The sequence below is a fragment of the Mastigoproctus giganteus genome, chromosome 12 (genome assembly GCF_048544385.1).
Source record: "Mastigoproctus giganteus isolate SK-2022 chromosome 12, ASM4854438v1, whole genome shotgun sequence".
Lineage (NCBI taxonomy): Eukaryota > Metazoa > Arthropoda > Arachnida > Uropygi > Thelyphonidae > Mastigoproctus > Mastigoproctus giganteus.
The window spans coordinates 56,399,201-56,408,748 of NC_143586.1; the positions used below are offsets into that span (position 1 = coordinate 56,399,201).

The 9,548-nt window shown below is 39.8% G+C and overlaps 1 protein-coding gene across 1 annotated transcript in view; it reads right to left on the minus strand.

Annotated features, from left to right (window-relative positions):
• LOC150077080 (thyrostimulin alpha-2 subunit-like) overlaps positions 1-7,124 on the minus strand; it is a 163,375-nt gene extending 156,251 nt beyond the window's left edge. Inside the window, exon 1 of the mRNA XM_090386403.1 lies at positions 6,928-7,124. The gene's annotated coding sequence lies outside the window, so the exon portion shown is untranslated. The remainder of the gene's footprint in view (positions 1-6,927) is intronic.
• Positions 7,125-9,548: the final 2,424 nt, after the last annotated feature.

Here is a 9,548-nt window from a genome sequence, read left to right on the forward strand (position 1 = left end):
ATAAACTGTTTCAAATAAAACATGAACTTCAGCCATGGAAATCGAGTCTTCGTAAAAATCGGCACGAAGAAGTCATTTTAACGAGACTGCGCATTGGACATACTCATCTCACGCACTTTCACTTACTCACCAAAGCAAACCCCCCAGAATGTTTTCACTGTTCTTGTCAACTCACTGTAAAACATTTCCTTATAGAATGTCCACAATACCACATGGCGCGACAGTCAGCCTTCCATCTCCCTATAAATTTCCAAGATTCTCTGACCTTATCACAAATCCTAGGCGATAACTCCAACATTGAAAATATATTCACTTATTTAAAATTAATAGGATATTTTGACCAGATATAAATCATATTTAAGAAATATAAACTTCCTTGTCACATAAACATTAATAGATAGGCGCAATATGGCCAAAGTTGCTCTTGCGCCAAAAAACCCTTCAACAACCAACCAACCAACCCGTCCCTACCCGAGTTCTCATCATAACATTTAACACCCCACGGCCTCCAAGTTCCATCAAGGCAGGCTACTTAAACTGCCCAGTGCGGCTTTACATTCCAAACCCACTGAGGTGTTTTAGATGTCAGAAATACGGCCACTCACAAACATCTTGTCGTGGTAATCCTGCCTGCGCTCGATGTGGTACGAAAGACCACGAGAGCAAGGAGTGTTCAGCTTCCAAACCAATTTGTATAAATTGCCAAGGAGAGCACCCTGCCTATTCTAGAGCATGCCAGAAGTGGAAGGACGAGAAAGAAATTCAAAAAATAAAAACAGAACTGAACATATTCTATCAGGAGGCCAGAAAACGCATTCAACCAATAAATAGCGGGAAACCTTCATACGCCCAGAAGGTTTCTGCAAAGTGCACCATCGGTACACAAACGGAGATGACTATACCACCAAAAGAGTCATTTACTCCGATTGCACGCTATTTATTGCATTCACAAAAGCCCACCCAAAAAACACAGTCAGCTGCCACTCCTATTTCCGTACCTCCTAATGCTCCACCACTACCAAAACCAAGTGGTAAAGTAAAGGTGCAAACATCGGAAGGGTCACCTGCAATACGAGAAACAATGGATGTCGAGGATAAGGAGGTATCGGATGACCCAGTTCTGGAAATCTTTGCAGAAGAAGATATGGACACAGGCCAAAGACCTGTGTTTCCAAAGAAAGATAAAGCCAGGACTGAGAAAATGAAGCCCTCAGCCCTTCGGAAACCACCTGATGGACCCAACAAATCCAAATAATGGGAAAGTTTAAATTTCTACAATGGAATTGTCGTGGATTCCGTCGAAATAGTGACGACATCAAGGCGCTCCTGAGTAAGCATGAGCCTACTTGCTTTTGCTTACAGGAGACGTATTTAAAGGCAAATGAGGACCCATACTTGCGTAACGTTTTCGTTATACGAAAAGACAGAGATGCGGATGGACCTGCCCACGGAGGCGTCGCCATCCTTGTGGGTAACCACATCCCATTTCAAGCTACACCACTTACCACCAACTTAGGGGCTGTAGCAGTTCAAGTTACTGTAGGGTTTCTTTTAACTGTTTGTTCCATCTATTTGCCACCTGGGAACGACATCTCCCATGCAGACCTTGATGATCTCATTAGACAATTGCCGCCACCTTTTCTGTTACTAGGGGATTTTAATGGACACAATACTCTGTGGGGTAGTGTCGACATTAATGGAAGGGGTCGGACTATAGAGCACATGCTTGAAAACAATGACCTGGCCCTTCTAAATGTTGGACTTAACACCTTTTGCCACATGCCTACCCGTACATTTACCGCGATCGATCTCTCTATATGCTCGCCCTCTCTCCTTCCCATGTGTACATGGGAGGTTGAAGACAATATTTATGGCAGCGACCACTTCCCCGTGATATCCACCCTTTGTAAAGGGAGACCATGCCACCCGTCCAGGATGCCACGGTGGAAGATCGGTCACGCTGACTGGAATGCCTTCAAAAATCTAGCATTATTTGATATCAACACAGTCACCAAGGAACCGATTAATGACGCGGTAAAGTACATTACAGACGCTGTTGTCCAAGCAGCGGCAATTGCAATACCAAAGACTTCGTCTCGGTTTCCACCATTTCCAAAACCCTGGTGGAATTCCAATTGCACTGCAGCAAGAAAGTCTCAAAACAAGGCGTGGGGTATTTTTCGCCGGTACCCCACCGCAGATAACTTAATAACATTCAAACGTGCACGTGCGAAAGCACGTTACGTAAGACGTCAGAGTCAGAAGGAATCTTGGATCAAATTCACATCTTCTATCAATCAGGCTTCATCATCTAAGCTTGTGTGGGATAAAGTCCGAAAAATGAAGGGGAAATATATATCACACCCTTCTTCGATTCTGGAGTATAAGGGATCTGCAATTGCAAATACTCTTGGGGAGGTATTTGCTAAAGTGTCTGCCAAAACATCTTACCACCCTGAGTTTCTGGCCCTCAAACAAAATGTTGAAAGGCAACCTTTGAAATTGTCGTCAAAGAACTGTGAAGAATACAATCAACCCTTCACTGAATGGGAAATGAAAGCGGCACTATCACTATCCCAGGCGAGTGCCGTAGGGCCGGATGACATCCATTATGAGATGACAAAACATCTTTCGTCTCAATCTCTGGATCAGTTGCTCTGTTTGTACAACAGAGTTTATCTTGAAGATGAGTTTCCGGACTCCTGGCATAAGGCAATCGTGCTTGCGTTTCCAAAGCCAGGAAAAGATCCAAAATTTCCGAGTAATTACCGTCCCATTGCTTTGACAAGCTGCTTGTGCAAGATCTTGGAAAGGATGGTGAATGCCCGTCTCATGTGGTATTTAGAAGGGAATGACCTCCTTTCCAAAGTTCAATGTGGTTTCCGTAGGAACAGGTCAACACTTGACCATCTTATAAGACTGGAAACATCTATCCGAGATGCTTTCCTTAAACGTGAACACCTGGTGTCAATTTTCTTTGATATCGAAAAAGCGTATGACACGGCCTGGAGATTTGGAATCTTAAAGGATATCCATGATCTGGGTCTGAGGGGCCATCTAGCCCTCTTCATTAAAAATTTCTTATTGAACCGGTCATTCCAAGTTCGTGTCGGCTCTGTTTATTCTCAATCTTTTTGTCAAGAAGAAGGAGTCCCCCAAGTGTCAGTGTTAAGTGTTACGCTTTTCGCTATCAAAGTTAATTCTATTACTGAACAACTTCCTCCAACCGTAAACAGCGCCCTCTTTGTTGATGACTTTACCATCTTCTGTCAGTCATGCAACATGAGGGTTATTGAACGACAATTGCAGCATGCCATTGACCATGTAAAAACTTGGGCAATGGCTAATGGTTTCAGGCTATCACCACAGAAGACCGTCTGCGTACATTTTTGTCGCAAACGGAACCTTCACCCTGAACCAGAACTAAAACTCGGACAAGACATCATTCCAGTAGTACCTGAGACAAAATTCTTAGGTCTCACATTCGATAAGAAGTTGACATTTTTACCACATATCCGTCAACTGCGAACAAGGTGCACGAGGGGATTGAATCTCCTTCGTGCCATCTCCTCAAATAAATGGGGGGCAGACCGATGCACTTTACTGCGCCTTTATCGTACACTTGTTCGTTCAAAATTAGACTATGGGTCCCAAGTGTACGCATCGGCTAGAAATAGCGTGCTACGGTGGTTAGACCCACTGCACCACCAAGCCATCCGTACTGCAACTGGAGCATTCAGAACATCTCCCGTCCAGAGTTTATACGTCGAAGCAGGTGAACCACCACTATTGCTCCGACGAAAGCAATTGTCGCTAAAATATACCTTCAAACTAAAATCCCTGCCAGACAACCCAACGTGGGCTTGTGTTTTTGAGCCACGATGGGAAACGCTTTATAAAACCCGTCAGACTGCTAACCGATCCTTTGGCATCCGTGTCCAAGATCTGCTCAGAGAGCTCAACATTACGGTAGACAATGTTGCAAAGTCACCAAGGCATCTACTTCCACCATGGCATGCTCGCTTACCATCATGTGACTTCTCCATAAAAAGTTGGGGTAAAGCCATAACTCCGTCCTCTGTCTACCAACAACTCTATGCTGCCCATCGATCCGATTACTCTGATTTCTTGCCTGTGTTCACTGATGGCTCGAAGTCAGAGTTGTCTGTAGGATCTGCTGCTGTCTTTCCAGATTGTACTATATCTGGGAAGATTCCCCTCGAATGCAGCATATATACATTTGTACAGCTGAGTTGTATGCTATAGAGCTAGCCTTAGACCACATTAAAACCCGGAAGCATCAAAGATGTATGGTGTACACTGACTCTTCAAGTACACTGCAGGCTTTATCGGGGATGAAATATAATCCTCATCCAATATTGACCCGGGTTCAGCAGACTTTACATTCTTTGTTTGAGAGTTCATTCGATATCCGTTTCTGCTGGATCCCAAGCCACATTGGGATCGGGGGAAATGAACTGGCTGATGCTGCGGCCAGATCACCAGAACCCCAAAACACTTATTGCCTGTTAGTCCCCTATACAGACTACAGGCAAATAATACACCAAAAGATTAATTCCCAATGGCAACAATCTTGGCATGAGCAAGTCACAAACAAGCTCTATCAGATAAAGCCTGTAATCAGACATTGGCAGTCTAGTCTGCGCAGGAATCGCAGAGAGGAAGTTGTTTTAGCTCGCCTCCGCATAGAACACAGTCATCTTACACATGCTTTTCTGCTGAGGGCAGATGACTGTCGTATGTGCGAGAACTGTGGCACCATTTTAACTATTTATCACATTTTAACCGTGTGTCCACGTTTTACCCCTGAATGTGATTTTTATTTTACCGCTTTTAGTCATCTGGCTGAGCCTTATACACTCAGCCAGATTTTATCCGACAATGACCACGTGTCTGCTGTTTTTAGCTTTTTAAAATCAATAAAAGTTTTCGCTTATATATAAAATTTACATTTTATTGTGATTTTTTGTTGATTTACCTTTTATACATTTGTTAAATTTTTTGACATAGTGACCTAATTAATTAGGTCACTGAACGTTTACTCTTTTATACATGACCTGGTCTTGGCGCATTATAGCCTAAGTTGCTAATGCGCCAATAAAACCCAAATCAAACTCAAATTCAGTGCAGAACCGGACTGTTCCTTATCGTGGCCCTAGATAACTACTGGATGTTATTTTATATTGTTATTATTATTTATTTATGTTCTTCTCCTTTCCTTTTCCTCTTTTCACAGTTTACCCTGTGACGTGGTCTTACAGGGTGGAATTTCTTTTACTGTATTGTATGTAACTACTCAGAACAGCGTTGCACAGATTGACTCACATCCACCGGGCACGGACGGTAACCAGACATTAGCAGTTGCTTGTTGCGGTTGTCAGTGCTTAAGTGCTATTCATTCAACATAACACGACATTAGACAAAATACACGGCTACCACTCTGCCCTCCTGGCAGGGACCATACCATACATATAAATAAATGTACAAAAAAATATATAACTAATGGCGATCCTAAGGTCGGAAACAGTTCGTGATTGGAGAAACCAATGGAGGTTGACAAGGTTTATGAAAGGTAATAGAAAGAGTATGGTAACCGGGTTCTACTCTTGTAAGCCAAGAAACAAGATAAAGTTTCAGTGGGCTCAGGAACGCCAACACTAGCCAGTGGAGGATTGGAAAAATTGCCTGTTCTGACGAGTCCCGATTCTTGCTGTTTCCCACTGATCGGAGGACCAAAATATGACGAAAACAGAATGAGTCTATAGGCTCATCCTGCCAAGTGTCAACGATGCAGGCTGGTGGTGGAGGTGTAATGGTGGGGGAAGTGTTATTGTGGAGCACATTGGGCCCTTGATTCCAGTGGAGCAACATTTGTATGCCACAGGTTATCTACAAATTGTTCTAGAACTAGGAACATCCCGTCGGTTGCAGTGTACCCATCAGCGAGTGGATTCTGCCAACAGGATAATGCGTCATGTCAAAAACAAGAATTACACAGACCCGGTTAGAAGAACACAGGAATGAATTAATCCTACAACGGCGACCTCCCCAGTCATCAGATCTCAATCCAATTCAGCATCTGGGTAATGAGGTGGGATGATGGTAGTGCAGTCATCAATTTGCAACAACTGTGAGAAGCGGCTGAATCAACATGGACCGACATCCTTGTTGCACGCTTGGGTGAGCTCGTTTACTCAATTCCACGAAGAATCCAGGCTGCTGTGAGGACTAAAGGGGACTTAGTCGCTGTCAGGTAGGCGTACCTAATAATGTGTCCACTCAATATAATTATTTCTTGCCATACTCTAAATCAAATGAAATCATTAGTTTCATCATTGCAGCGTATACATTCACTGTGCATATGAATGCGACTATTCGAAATATCTTGTTAATATTTCATGAATTATCTCATTAATGGAAGTAAATCTTCCTAGGTCGAAATCTGCCTATCCATGTTAGAAAATGATCAAAAATCATTCATTTACTTATTCTTCTTAAATCACGTAACTAAAAATTAAGAAACATTCCACAAAATCGCAAAACAGAAAACATAAAGCTAACACTTACGCGGTATGTCATTCAATACTAATCTTATAAAAAGAAGTACTGTATTTATAAATAATTATCGATTCAGCCTTCTCCATTCAATCATTACAACCAGGAGATAATAAGTGTTTAAATTTTACGACTTTTTTTTATCTCCATTGAGTGTAGTGTTATAAAATTTTCAAGTTTATTATGGCAGCCATAAACACATACAGTCATATCAATATAACGAAATTATTAAAAATCAATTTTATGTCCAACCAACGCTGAAGCAATGCAAAAGGTTAATAGCCAGGAAAAATAAGAATAAAAATTGGTAATTGGTATAAAAATTTACAGAAATATGAAAGTAAGACTTACTACTTTTCGTGTGTTACAAAGTAATGTTGTCTTCTCCACACAGATGACAGACTGGACGGTAGAGGACAAGTTGGTTAGCAGAGGCCAAAGAAGATGTCTGGCCTAACTACTAGGCAGTTACCTGTTTCTGATTGTAACCGCTGTTACAAATACCGAACCAGAGAGATCTGTACGTTATCGTTACCGCAGAAACGTTAGCGACCGTGTCAAACTCGCTCGCCACACATTTCCAACGAAAAGCAACACGTGCTGATTAAATTCGCCGCTAGAGGGCACTAAAGGACAGTCAACGTCTTGTAATATAATTATCATTACAGATAATCTTCGAGTTTTATATATATTGGAAAATTGGTATTATATTTCTTTCTTTGAAGAAAGTAATCTATATTAAAGTTTTCTTGGATGTTATAGGTATTAAAATAAATAATTTATAGTCAATTTTATTTTTGTATTAAAATGTCGAATTTATTAAAAATAATACGCTATTTTTAATACAGGTTAAAAGAATGCAGGCTATTTTCGTATTCTGATTCTGAGCGCAAACTACCACTTCCTAATGAATAAAATTAATAATTTCATTTGGGCTAGAGTTGGGCAAGAAATAAATGCCAATTACTTTTAATAATTAAATTTCAATCTATATTGTAAATAAAGAAAAAATATATATTTTTAAAAAATGTGACTCCCAGATAAGTAAAGAAGGAAAGAAAATATTTAAAAATAAATCACTTGAAAATAGCATTTATTCTTCCACATAACCAACTTGACTCATAACCTTTATCAAAATTTTGAAACTGGCTGTATTCATTCTGGAAATAACAACGTCACTGATTACGACGAAAATGTTACCAGTGACGTACTCACTACAACTCCCACATCATCAGATATGTAATCCTGGAATGAATAATCGATCCACTACTTTCAACCTAAATCCGAACGTGCATCAGATACATCGTGTAATCCTTTTACCCAGTTTCCCCCCTCCTCCCAACAAAGAAATTTTAGACTGTGTCTGAAGCATAGAAGGTAATGGTGACTGCTTTCTGGGATTGTCACTGTTCTATTATTATTGTTATTATTAGCCATTATGGTGCAAGGAAGGCTGGAGCTTTCGCTGCACCAGCCAAAAACAAAATTTCTGAGTTACGGTGTGTGTGTGAGAGAGAGAAAAAACAAGATACAGAAGTAGAAGGGAATCACCAAGAAAGAGAAGAATGATGATATCGAGCTCAGGACCATGTGTGTGGCAAGTCCATTCTCACCAGATGTGAGCCCCTGGAGGACAATTTAAACTCAGGACAGTTAAGGTTCGGGTTTTTTATGGAGAAGAGTTCTCCATAAGGAATGACTCTAATGTTTTCTTAAATATTATTTTAAAAATTACGGGAGCAATTACAAAGTAAGGGGATAAAAGAAGTAAGCAGGAAATGGAAAGAGAAATATCAGAATAAGCTCAAATTAATTCTAGTTAATATAGAGAAAATATTTGGCTGAACGGTGTTGTTAAATATTCAAGAGTATTCTTTATTTTGATATTAGGAATGTTTGCCTATAGTTTGAATTTAAAAAATGCATAAAATCTAACTGCTTAATTTTCAGTCTTACTTTGAAAATTAATTATTATAATAACTGCTTTTTAATAATATAGTTTATTAAGCTTATAGCCCAAACCACTACACATTTAAGGGTGCCGTTTCAGGGCAACTTACCGTTGCCTATCATCAGACCATACATTGACTGTTAGGGAGAGAAAAATATAAAAATACAATTTGGAAACATTTGTAATTAATTATTAATTGTTAATTTTAGGGAATCCAAGCTGACGAATTTTATTGTTAAAATTACATTAGGGTTATACAAAGTTGTACTATAGACTAAGGTAAATACATCCGGAAACACATACATAAAAATAAAATTAAATTCTTACCAAATGTAAGAACATTATAGGATTAAATCTATTGACCGATAGTAGAGTGCCAAGTTTTTACTGTCCTGGGCCAAAAGTCCTGGTCCAAATGTTACCTGACTTGGCGCATTAGGGACTAGTTGCAATGCGCCATAAAACAGCAAATAACCAACTAACCAACCAAATGATTCGTTTATTCATGGCTCTGCTTAAGGTTTGTTTTTTAACGCTTCCTTAAATTTCTTAAAGAAATTTTTATTTTTTAAGTTACCCAAAGAATTTTAATAACCTTTTCCTCCTAAGCACAAAAAATATATCATGTTGCTGTTGTGTGGCGAGATCGATATTATGCAATTTAGGATGGTTAATCAATCCTAGTTATTGACCAGCAAATGTTATTTTTAATTTCTTCATTTATATCTTACGTAGTTCATTATGGTCCGAATCAGTATGACCTGAAAATCCCAGAAGGAAAGTTGACATGTGCCCAAGGTGTACTATATGACTGTACATAGCCATCGAAGGGGGGAAACATGACTCGCTCCTTCCTTGGGCACGCCACTAGTTCGAAATAGGCCTCTGATAGATTACCTCATTCGAAAATTCCTTAACTAAACAACTTATCGAACAACTGCACAGCTACCCATTTGATTAAAGAAAGTTCTTCAAAGTGAGGTAATAAAAACAAAGTTTTATGAAAACACAAATAATTCAG